The sequence below is a fragment of the Egretta garzetta genome, unplaced genomic scaffold, assembly GCF_000687185.1.
Source record: "Egretta garzetta isolate BGI_Z169 unplaced genomic scaffold, ASM68718v1 scaffold163, whole genome shotgun sequence".
Lineage (NCBI taxonomy): Eukaryota > Metazoa > Chordata > Aves > Pelecaniformes > Ardeidae > Egretta > Egretta garzetta.
Genome location: NW_009259308.1, coordinates 7,485,992 through 7,499,217, shown reverse-complemented (window position 1 = coordinate 7,499,217; position 13,226 = coordinate 7,485,992).

Sequence of the window (13,226 nt, the reverse complement as noted above, 5' to 3'; positions counted from 1 at the left end):
TTTTTTGTTGGGATTTTTTTTTGGCCCAGTTCTTTTCTCCTATAACTTCATCTCCTTCAATAGACTCGCCCCTAACTTACGCCAGTGTCATGAAAAGGAGCTGGGTCTTAGAAAGCAGACCAGGCAAAGGCTGAACAGTCTTTGATCTGCTTTTGAATTCAGCAGGCCTTGCCCCAGAAGTTGGTGGTTGCAAAGGAAGGGACCCTGCACTGGGCTGGACGTGCAGCGATTTGCCTTTGAATACCGAGGGGGGCTCTCCATGGCCCTGGTGACTGGAAGGAATGCAGCGAGCACTTGAGCATGCAAACGAGGGTGATTTCATACGCTTTTCAGAGACAAAGCATAAATCAATATTGTTTTGTAGATCGCTTGGCTTGCCACATTTTTTTTCCTTGGGGAACATCCAGTATCCACGTACTACAGGGAAGGACGCTGCAGGGGAGAGGGGATGGCTGTGCCCTCTGTTTTCACCTCAATATGCAGCTCAGTGAAAACTGGATTTTATTCTTCCAGGGACCAAACAGAGCCAGCCAAAACCAGAGATTATCATCACTAAGGAATCCTGCCTGGGGAGCTTCCACCAACCAGGAGAGCAGTTAGTTTGAGATTTTTTAAAGCATTTTTTTATGGCACGGCAGATTTAGTTGAGCTAAATGAAGCTTATTGCAGTGGGGAATTCAGCGTGCACATGTTTAAAAATCTTTTAAGATTGGATATTTTAACTCCAGCAAATAATCAAGTCCCAGGAACAATTTAGATGAGTAATATATTAAAAACAGGCTTATACAGATCCAAGAAAAACGTTGGAGGATCCATAGGGGTCATTGTTATGCACTGCAGGCTTAAATATATTGACTTTTACAACTGCAAATGGATGGTTGCATAGTGGTTTCCACCGAAGAGCAGTTTCAGTTGTGATAACTCATACAAAGTGAAATTCAGTCTTGTGCTCAGAGCTGGCATGAGGTCTAAGAACTGAGTGAACATAATCTTTATCTCTCTACAAACATTACCTCTCTTTAATCCTTGAGGCATGCCATTCCTGGGAGGACAGTGCATAAAGGATCCAATAGAGCAGGGCAGGAATCAGATTTGTTATTTATGGAAAAAATCTGAAATTAGAGAAAACACATTCTGAAATTACAGGAAAGAAAACATTTTCCAAAGGGGAAGAAAATCTCAAAACCAAAAATAAACCAATTTTTTCACTGATGAAAGTGTTTTTCACTTCTCTAAAATTATATCATTGTATTGCAAATGAAAGAGAAAGTTGAAATGTGCCAGTCAGAGTAATGTCAACACTTCCATTGCAGGAAAATCAGAATACTTTTTGTAGGAGACATTTTTTTTTTATATGAAATTTGTGAAGCTTATAGATTTTTATAGAATATTGTTTCTTTTCCAGTGGGGGAAGAAACCCCCAGACCCACAAACAACTTTCTTCTGGAAAATGTGCAAACCACTCTGTTAAACCCAAAACACCTATGAATGCTGGAGATTTAAAAATGCATAGATAGGAAATATTCAAGGGGTACGGGTAGGTAGGATGTGGCCATGAATACACAAGCTTCTCCGTGGCACTGTGGTCTGTTCTTCTAGACTATTAGAAGAGATGAAATAACGAAACCAACTGTCGTGGGGCAATGCCTTGGAGTCACCAGGATTTCTCCTAGCAGGGTTTGTTGCCCGTACCAAGGCATGCTGTTTGCATGCAATGTGTGCGAAAAAATAGGTCATCTACAGAGAAGTGTTGGTTTTCACTTGTTGGAGTTATACAACACTCTAGATCTTCACTGAGGTGATTTGAATTAATTTTTAATCAAATTTGTGTTCTCATGCCAGAAAAAACTGTTGGTGAAAGTGGGTTTCCATTGGCACCAGGACCTAAACACTCAGCAAATAAAACTGAGCATGGGAGCCGTAATCAGTATGTGAAGAACAGCCCCCAGCACAGCCAGATCCCCTCAAGATTGCTGAATAGTTACATTTCTGTAATGCTTCCTCCTATGACGTGGTGTGACAGCAGATATTTCCTCCCTGAAGATGAATTTGTCATTAACAAAACCAGAAGAGGTGACAGTGTCAGAAGCAGGGCTCGTAATCACTTTCAGTAGCAAGATATTGTGCAGGAACCCAAACATCTGAAGGAAAATATTTTGCTTTATTCAGAATACTCATTTCTGGTCCGTTGGAGGAGTGATGTAGTTTACTAATTAGGGAATTGGGAACCAGGGGTTCACGAGTTGTAATCCTTGGCTGCGTGAGGCAATGTGTTCGTTACAGCTGTCACTCAACTCCCTCCTGTCTCATTTTTCTGATCTGTAAATTTAGGTTAATACCCTCTATACACTGAAGGTGCAAGGAGGATTAATTAGATGGCATCAGTAACTGCAGTCTCCTCTCTGGGCAACAGTTGGAGCTCCAGAAGAAACTGAAAAGAAAATTTTGTTTTCTCTTGAAAAGCTGAATATGGGTGCTTCAGTTCTGAATCACGGACATATTGTTTTCATCTGAAAATTACCAACATATGAAACAAATGTTTCTGACACAAGGGGAACAGGAAGGCAGACTGACCTTTGAAAAGTATTTAACAGGCTTACCTGTGAAGGGGAGGCAGGGAAGCTTTTCTTGTTGAAAAAAAATCCCAACTCTAATATCCCAAATACTTGGCAACTGCATAATCCCGACTTTAATAGAGCCCTTGGTTTTCCTGTTACAATAAATGAGGTCTGCTCTGTGTTAAAAACAAAGCAAAGGGAAAGCAAACAAACCAAAACCCCAACCCTTGAAGCAGGCCAGGGAAACGGGTTCACTATTGGGCATATCTCAAAACCTATCCAGGAACTGCATGTTCTCAAACCAATTAAATTTACCCACCAGTCGCTTGTTGGGCTACATTAGCAAGCAAAACAAATGGGCTGACAGTTTGTGTTGCACTGCACAGCAAAAAAACGCCACTCCCAATGGCTTTTCCAATTCCAGGGATGGAGCAGGCAACTTTACTTATTTACTTGGCTCTGCTCACCCAGAAAGGACCCAACCTGATGGATGGCCCCTGACCTCTCCGCTCCACATGGCCACCAGCCAGACTGCCACTCTGGTGTCTTCTGAGCAGGGAGATACAAACCTCCCAACTGGCAAGCGTCCAGCCTATTTTTGTTCCATACCACCGTAAGAAATACTACACTTCCCTGAATGGATGACCTCAAAGTCACATGCGAGTTAAATAGAAGCATAAGTTATCTGGACTTGCAGCCATGAAACCATTCTCTGGGAGGAAAGGGTAAATAAACAAATCATTTATTAGCAAGTAAAATTGTTTTTTCTTTGAAATGCAAAAATGTGCTCTCTGGTGAATGATGTTTTTAGCTTCACCCTTCGCTCTCCCCAGGCAGATTCAAAGCATGTCATGAGCAAAACTGCTTTCAAGTCACCCGTCCAGCTGGTCCACTGTAGGGTGGTGTTTGTCTGGTTAATCACTTAGGGCAACACTCGATCGAGGGGAATTTAGCCACTGACACTGGGGGTAGCAGGGCCAAACTCTGACTGCAGATACAGGGTGGTACCGGCTGAGACACCCGGATGTACTGCAGCTGGCAGGCTTGGGGGAGGGAGGATGAACCAAGGTGGACATGGGGCCTGTCAGCGCAGAGCTAAGTACGGAGCAAGGAAACAGGTCTGTGGCATTCTGTAGACATGAGATGCACCTGAAGAATGTGCTGGTTTTCCCTCTGCTCCCTGCTCTGTTGCAGGGTTACAGGCAGTGTGGGACTGAAGAGGGGAAGCTGGCTTTGTGGCCAGCCCATCCCCTACTCTAGGAAGGAGATGGGGCTCCAAGGGTCGCCTCTCCTTGGGGTGCCTGGCAGCGCTGGCAGGCCGGTGCAGACACGGTCCCAATTTACTTTAGATCTTCTCTCTCTCTTCCCTGGGCTGATCCTTCAACTTTCAAAGCTGTCATCATTTTTAACCAAAAAAATCACTACTGCAGCATGTCAAAGAAGCGCATGGACTCCCTCCTTCCAACCTTTAAGGCAGCTCCTTCCAAGCAGATCCCCAGAGACAGCCAGTGTGTTAATTAGCCCATCTGTCTTCAGGAAGGTGTCACGTCTTCTGCTCTGCATCACAGGCACATAACAAAGAGAGGTTTACATCCAGAGGTCTCTAGATTCACTTTAGATGTCTCCTTTGATACCTTGCTGGCATGGTGACTCTAGAGATGCAGCTGATCCCATGTGGGCAGGGGATGCCTTTACATCACTGCTGCTTGGTGCTGCCAATTAGGAAATGCCATGGGGGCAATTGGGCTGAGTTCCTGCAGTTTCTGTACTCCGCTGGTTGTTGGTGATGCTGATGAAGGTGGGAGAGCGCTCGCTGCTTCCCCATGGGAGCGTGGCAATGAGTCAGTGAAGAAAGACACCTATTTTGTACGCTGAGGAGGAAAATAAAGTGGGGAGATGAAAATATGAAGGAAAGCCTGGCGAGAAATCATTACTGGGTCATGTCAGCTTAGCAGATGAGAGCTCCTAATTCCTCCAGGAGGGTGCGAGCTAGGAGCAAACCTCCCAGCTTCCCCCCACTTCCAGGTCCATAAAGCTTTTTAGAAACGCTGATTGGGCTGGGATCAGATTGCTGCCGCTGAGGCTGTTGGCAAGTCTCAAATTGCTGGTACAGCCACTGACGTCCTACGTCACCGCAGGCAGGTCATTTGTGCTTGCCCCACTCTTAGGAAGGAGAAGTAAACATTTTTCGCATTGATATAAATATGTTATAGCTACTACCACGAAAATGTTATTTTTCTCGCATTCACGGTGCACCAGCCAAACGAGCCCACAGACATAAGAACTTAGGCTCAAACATCTCCTCCCGCCTGCTGGTTTGAAGAGTTGTTTAAGATACTTAGAAAACACTCTTGGAATAAACTGTCCTGTAAGGCACAGACCTACAGAGATGTGCACATCTTGCCACAGGAGCTGGAGCTCCAAAGTAGTTTTTTTTCCTGGACTGCGTCAGCTGTGATTTATATAACTGTTTTCAGGATCGTATCATCGGGTATTTCTTAAATACTGCCTTTTTCCCCAAAACTGGACTCTAGAAATGAGATTCCTGACATTCTTCATATTGTCCAATTGAGACCTGTGGTACAAACAGCATTTTTGTAAGGCTCTTTGGAGCTGTGTTTGTTATTGAACCCTCTCTCTCCATCTTATTTAGACCTTTCTTCTTTCTCCGCTGTTGTTATTTATGAGCACGAAACTGGTGCTTCTGTTCAGAGAGGGATTGCTTCATGAGTGAAATTGTGGGTTTCAGTGGTCTGCTGCTTCTGAATGAATACTTTGAGTAAATGAACATGCTACCACAATTTCATAATTTATCCATATGAGGATTAAAATAAGCTGAGGAAAACAACAACACAAATCAGTTAGTTTAGCTGCGACTACTCAAACCTGCAAGATGAGTGAAAAAGTACATCTTGCTTTCTGATTTAAATAGCACTGATTTATTTTTAGCCCTGTGCCCAGTGTGGGAGCTTGTGGTTGAAGCAGAGACAAGGGGTGACACGGCTCGGTAAGGTCTCCTGGGCTGTTAAATCCTTTCTCTGGCAATTTTAATGCCTGCTTCAGACAGCGGCTCAGAGCTCCAGCATGGGATAGCGGGGAAAAGTGGGAAGAAGTGGGATTGGTATTGGTAACCTCAGGTGCAAACCTTAAATTTGAGAGCGATGAAATGCATGCAGCTGAAAGCTTTTGTGATAGGTTTTGGGGGAACAGGAAGGGAACCTTTCACTTAGTGCTGGCATCTTCCCATATTTCCATGTTGATCCTATTGCTCCTGGACCTGACCCACCTGAGGACACCTTTCACCTTGCAGTGTTTGTTTTCCCTTTCCTGTGACCTGACTGGGGCAAAAGAAGCTCCAGCAAATACAGCACTTGTACTGTGCGGAGTTAAGAACAAATCTGTGCTTGCAGACCTGTGAGTGTGCGATAGGGAACACGAGTCAGGGAGTTGTCCTGTTTGGGGACCCTCAGTGCTTCCGGAGTAGGAGAACAAAATAGCACCAATGCCGTGGTGGCCACCAGTTTGGGGAAGGGTTTTCTGATGGGTTGGCATGCTGAAATACAAGTCCTGCCAGCTGGGTCTGAGGGGATCTGCACTTGCCTCTGCAAGGGGTCGTACTTTAGAAAGGCACTGAGGCTCCAAAAGATGCAGAAGTGACTGAGGTTTTCAGAGGACCTAATAAACAGGAAGGCTACTGTAAACTGCAAATCCAGACGAAATAAGGGATCATTTCAGATGATACAGACATTTAATTTTTTTTAAGTCTCCAATGGTATCCAAGTCATGCATGTGGGACTGAAAGATGTAACATGGGAACAAAGGGAGACCTGCATTGCACACAGTGAGCAGTCCTTTGCTGGGTGCAGCATACTTGCAAGTCAGGATGGATGGCCTTTTCCTCTCCTATTCTTGTCTCCAACCTCTTTGGTTGCTTATTGGCAATGATGGTTTATATCATCCAGACAGAAGTGAGGGCACCTGCCCCACTGAATATATGGTCCTGAGTCCTGAGCTGGCCTGGGGCTTGGCTGAAACCTGCAGCATGTGGCAACATTTCTGCATCACAAGCTGGCCAAAATGTCAGATCTGGGTTTCCAAAAAGACTTCTGAGAAAGTTTCTGGATTTCAAGCACTCTAATCCATAGAACTTTGTTTGAACCTCAAAGCCACCCTTAGTGTGGGACACTGAGCCTCTCCAAAAGAGCCAGCCCTGCAGCCAGAGCTTTCTGGGTCGTCTCTTTGTGCTGTGTGTTTCTCAATATCAACTAAAATGGAAAGGCCACGCAGACATTACCTCTGTTTACAAAAAGACAGAAACAAACACTTGCATTTGCGAAAGCAAATGTCAGCACCGTTGATCTAGAGCTGAGTTGTTTATGATGAAGAAAGGTTAATATTTAATGGAAGGTTAACTCCTTTTTTCCCTTTTTATTTTAAAAAGGTGCCTAAAATCACCAGACTTTGCAAAAAATGTGGTTTTGATTAAAAAACATCTGACTTAACAGAAGCAAAGTCAAAGTTAATATGTGCATAGTTTTGTATTAGCCTGCCTTTAATTTTGGAGTAAAACTCTAATGATTACAGTAAATTTGTTCATTTATGAAACAGAGAGGAAATGCGATATGCAGAAGAGATTAGGGGCAAGGAAAACAACCCTTCTGCCGAAAGAGAGACAAGCCGTACTGCTGCCACATCCCCCGAACCACTTCCTCTAGGCTCCCTCAGAAACGAGGACGTGGATTTTTCAAGGATACATAAACTTCCACATCACAGGGGAAAAAAAATCAGGATGGAAAGAGAGATTTGAGGGCTTTTCTGTGCAGAAGAATGTTTCGGTTCAGACTGAGCAAATGAAATTGGGCCTTCCTGCTGGTCTGAAGTTACCAAAATGAGAAAGCAGGGGGGCGGGGGGAGAAACAGAAGTTTTGCAGGAGCAAGACACATCCAGCCCACAGCTCAGACCAGGCAGTGTTGAGTCCTGTCAATCCTTTCTTGTGCATCCAAGAATGGACCACAGAGCAAGATCTCATCCTACAGGATGAAGCAACAGCCAGAGCACCGCAGACATAGGGTGAGGTGTGATGAGTGGGAAAAGCTTTGCTGGAGAAACAATCAGGAGGAGAAAAGGAGTGCTATAATGTGGTTAGCCTGGGTCTCAGTGCCAGCAAACAGAGCAGGCTCCCTTCTCTGGTCCATTTGGCACCGGCCTCCCCTGCATTGCATGGGGCTCAGTGGCTGTGGGGCTCTGCTGGAGCCCCGGGCAGTGCTGCAGAAACACTTGCAACCCAAACGCCTTCTGCTGCCGAGCACATGGCACCCCAGGCTTGCTGAAGCCATATTTTAAGACAAAAAGTTTATTTTTAAAAACATAAATTATTCCAATGTCTCTCTTTTTTGGAAAGAACACTAATATCCCTTCATTAACCATTTTTCTGCTGCAAAATGAACATCCCCATGGGACTTTCCCATGCTGGAGTGACTAGCAGATGGGACCTGGGCCGAGCACTGCCCTGCAAGGGCTCAGCACTGGGTGGGAGCAGCAGCATTGCTCTCTGCCTGCACTTGATGTCCCTCAGGACTCGAGATGGGGAACGGCCACTTTGTTTTCCAGCCAGATTTTTTGTTTGCAGGCAGGAGGGACTGTTTGATCTCCCAGTGATGGGAAAAGCCTCTGCGTTTAGATGTGTTTGGAAAGCGCCTGCTTTGGCGGTGGCCCTGATAAGGCGTGTGATGGCTTTGAAGGTGAAAGGGAGGGTGTGAGGGGACCCCTGGGCATTTGGAGGAGGGAGCACCCCTCAGCGGACGACAGCCCGGTTGCGGAGCTCATAACACGCTCTCCTCAGGTTATCTAAATAATGTATAAATCACTGTCAGGGCTGCCATTTCCTCTGACGGGGACCCGTGTAAGTGATTAATAACACACAAACAGTGGTACTTTGTGGAACCGCAGTAAATTTTATTATAACTTCCTTCCACTTGATAAGCACTTCCATGGAGACAGAGGCGGGCTGCACCGGACGCCTGCTCCCCTCCCATCCGCCGCCCGCAGAAGACCCCAACAGCCCTGAGGTTAGGGAGGGCTCCAGTGCTCTGGCCTTTTCATGACCAGCTGCAAGCCATGAAAAGGAGCAGTTTTGTTTTGTTTTGTTTCTTTTGACTGGATGGAGCCTCTCATCCCCACCGACTGACCCGGGGTTGCATCTTGCACACCTGCTGTTTTAAAAGTCCCATAAAGTGTCAAGCACATAGTGTCACGCATCCCCATGCCATGGCGATGGGATGCACAGGGGCTACTGCAGGAAGGAACGCTCCTTGCAAGAGAGAGATGGAGGAAGGCGGTAACCGTTAGTGTTTGGGCTTTGGAAAGCAATGAGAACGCTTGCTGATGCTCCCACCACTTTGCCCCGTTCTCTTGAGGATTCACATTCTCTAAATATTTACAGAGAAACATGTGTTTCTGTATGTGGAACACTATTTTTTTATAAATGTTACGCTATTTTTTTCAAGTGGGAGTGGAGGTTGCTGGTAGATGAACGACAGCACATAGCAGCAGTAAGGCCAGAGCAGAATGGGGTGAATGCTCATGGGTCTGCAACATGGTGCTTGGTATCTGTTACAGTGGGGAGGTAATTTCCTATCGCTTTATAGCAGTAATCAAGTATTTTACATGCTCAGTGAAGGAGGGTGGAAATCCCTGCCCTGCTCAGCCCCAGTCTGTCCTGAACAAGGGGGTTCTCCCCAGTGCTGGTCTGCACTGGCAGATTTTGATAGATGTGGGTGGAATCACATAGAGCGCTTTAGGGTGTAAAGATAGAATATCTTGCAAAAATGATTGGGCAAGCCATGGATGAGATGTGTCATGCGAGCTCTCTGCTTTGGCTTTGTTGGTTTTTTTCCCCACATTGTTTATAAAATTGTGGGTTTTTTTTTTTTCTAGGTTTTAATGCACTACATGAGGGAAGGGAGCAAGGTGCAAATGGCGTTAGCAGGAGTAGGTAGCTGCTGGGAAAAGCTGAGCCAGGTTCAGTCTCTCTGTAAAGACCTGAGCCCAGAAATTTGGTTTTGCCACTGGAAAAGGCATGCGTGTGCAGAGCTGGGGGGTTGCTTTGGCTTTGGGGTAGCTGGGGGAAATTACAGCAGTGCGTAGGACAGATTGGAGCTAAGGCAGATGGCCCAGATGCTGCTGAGGTTTGGAGGTGACCCTGAGCAGGCGTCCAGGACAGATATAGCCCTTGTACCTCTACTTAACACTGTGTGGTCCATGAATGAACTTTTTTCCCCTTTTATTTTGGCTAAGCGCAAGCGAGTTTCTTGCTCTGGTGTGTGCAGATGGCTGATCTTGGCTGGCATGGTGCCATGGGGATGCGTTGCAATAACATGTATTTTATATGAAGGAAAAAGCCTCTGGAGAAACAAAGCTTTGAACCACTCAATTTGTAACAGTGCAATGCTGGCAGCAAAAGCCGTGAATGAGAACTTGCGGGACACTGAATGAGCCAGTTAATCTAGATGGGTTTCCTTATTTTTCTTTCCTTGTAGGCATTGAGTGTAGGTTGAATTTTATTCTGACAACCAAATGCTGGGCTGACTGCAGGGCAGCGTCTATGTGCCCACATTTCTGAGCTCTTGGAAATCCTAGCTGTGAATGAATAAAATGCAAACAAAGTAGCAAGGCATTTTGGTTGTTCCTAGAGCAAATCCAAGCAGTTTATATGAGATAGCATGGCAAAGCAAACGGCACCTTCACTTGGGTCCTATTCTACGGTTGGCTCCTGGCTGCAACAGGAACACATTTGCTGTGGCTTTCTCTTGGGCATCCGTGTCCTGAAGGAAGCCAGGCACCCGCTCTGTCCCTGCCATTGCTGAGGGGGGCCACCTGGAACAGGAGCTGTCACCAGCAGTGAACTGGTGACACTGTTCACTGTCAGATTTATCAGCGAGAGGGAGGCTTTCAAGGTGTGGTGACTGATGTTTTCCAAACTGAACTTCCCAAGAATCCTGCATTTTTATATTGTTTTTTGGTTGGTTTTTTTTTTCTTCTTTTTTTCTTTTGTCCTAAGGTTGATTAAGTATGAAAGAAGTTTGGAATAAGAATCCTTCCATCCCAGACTCAGATACTTTACATGGCTGGAGTAGCAATAGAGGAGGTTGGGAGGATGCTGCCATGATCAGGCAAATGTCATATAGGCATGGGTGGGATGCCCATCTCAGATAAGGTGTTGAGAAAAAATGAAAAACTTCAGAGGTAGAAAATTACTTGAAATAAAAAGTAGAGAAGAAGTAGGACTTATCTGGAGGTTCAAAGGTAGGGTGGAAGCCCGAGGTTTCCAAGAGCCTGCAACAGTTATAGACGATGATATGGTATTTTTTCCTGTTGCCTCCATGTAAATGGAGTTATGAATGCTCAGACTAATAAAATTTTGGCTCGAGAGATTTCTTTCACAGTCCAAGCCACGAATACATTTCAGGGAAAAGGTAGAACATTGATTTTTTAAAATAAAAATTATTTCCCAGAAAATACTGGGGAATTTTCAGTAATTTTTCTAAATGCTTTTGTGAAGTCTTCAAAATTTTTGTGGGTTTTTATCCTCCCATCCTAATATTCAGACAACTTAAGAGAAACTAACATTTTTGATGGAGCTCTCATTCAAGTATGTTCGCAGGAAGTCAGCCCACAAAGAAAAATTCCTTAGACAGTTTTATGCTCTGAATTACTCAAAACCCCACCACAAAATATTGAAAAATCTGCTGAAATTTGAAAAAAAAAAAAGGAATATGAAGGGTCATGAAGAAATAAGTATCTACTGTCCCACAAAAAAACTTTAAGTCTGCAAGCCGGAAAGATTTGTATCGTAATATATTCTGACACGGAACAAAGAAAATAAATGAAAAGCAAGCAGCTGCCAGGTCTGTCTTTTGCACATCCGCATGGAAATTCAGCCCTTCTTCTAGGATTTGGTTTGGTTCCCTGTGTTCTGTGGTAGGTCTCAGGGAGTTTGGTCAACATGGCCAGCGGACAACCCTCTTCTCCATGGGCATGGCCCCTGGCATGTGCCACCTCCACTGCAGCCCCTACCTGGCTATGGGGATAGGGGGAGGAAAAGGTCAGGGTATTTTCCAGGCAGGGATCGGATTGGAAAGCAATTACGTGTGAGGAACTTCTTCCCGACTTCTGGTTAATATATCCACCACGCTTTGGGGTTTAAATCAGACTTATTTACATTTTCACTGTTATCATGGAGTTTCTGTAAACACTCTTTTATATTGCATTGCATCACTATATCAAAACCAGATCAGAACAAATTCTCCTTGGACCTTTTTTTTATGACTGTTAAGAATTTCAAAGCACTTTAGGATTATGCAGTTTAAAAAAAGGTACTTCCAGCCTTGATCTAAAATGGATTCATTCCTGTCACCAAAATGCATTACAAAAATAATAAATAAACCACAAACTAATTCCAGGCAAGACATATGGATGTTATAGTTGAGCTTGAGATGACACTGGCCATGCTGAACCCTTGCAATGTATTTTCAGTGGGCAAAATGCACGTGATGCTGAACAAAATATGATTTTCACCATGTTTATATGCTTATATGCTCCTCGTGAAAGATTTAAGGCTCTTCGCTAAGACAAAATGCTCATGCAGCCAGTTGTGTCTTCAGACAGGCCTGCATTTACTGGAGGGAGAAGAGGATTCCCTGTGGGCACTGTCTACTGCAGCACATGTGTCTTCTGCCACATCGTGCTCCACTCCCACCCTGTTCAGATGTGGGCTGCGTTACTCACTGTGTTACTGGAATATCATGAAGAAATGGTAACTCCTTGTCCAGAAGGCGGCAACCATTTCAATTAGAAATTATTTCCAAATGCCTCAGATAAAGGAAACTTCATAAATGGGATATTCTGGATAATTTTGGAGCTCCACTCCTGTTTTTAAAAAGCTTCAGGTGGAAGTCAGTGGGACTAAGCACTTTTTCAAAAGTCGCCTCTTGTTGAAGCAGACTTCCTTAAGGAGAAAGTTTGGACTCGGTTTGTTTTACCTGTCTCCAGGTCTAACTGTGGTCTGGGGAAGTCTTGGAGCGAAAAGGAAAATGACTCCATGATGTGGGTATGGGGGAGGCCACCAAAAGTAAGAGCGTTTAGTCTTATCTCTTCTTCCAATTAAGCCATTACCCATTCATCTACAGAGGATTTCTGAACAGGTTTCCATGTGTTATACAAGCACAACCTGGGAAAAGCGAATGGTACCTTTTGTTTCCCAAATTCAACAATTCTTAAAGCTTTAAAAAAAATCATTCACTTAAAGGAAAATTTGCCATTCTGGCTGGCCCTCTGGACCACATTGTAACTATCGCTGAGCACAGAATATGCTTCTTTATGGCTTTGGTTTCCTGCTTCCACATGCTCTGGCATTCACACTGCTGCAGTCGAGAGTCCTCAGGGAAGTATTTTGCATGAGTCCACTGTAAGGTCTTCACTGACACCGTTGGGCTGCTTTCCTTATCCCATTGTACTTCTGTCTTCCTAATTGCTCCCAGGTAAGAACTGGCCACTTGCTGCAAGTATGAGAAACTGCTGCACTCCTTGGCAAAGTGCACTCCTGGTTACCAAACCAAGCCAGGGCTGAAGCAGACCAGCCCTGTGCTGAATTACCCCTCGCAAAGCCT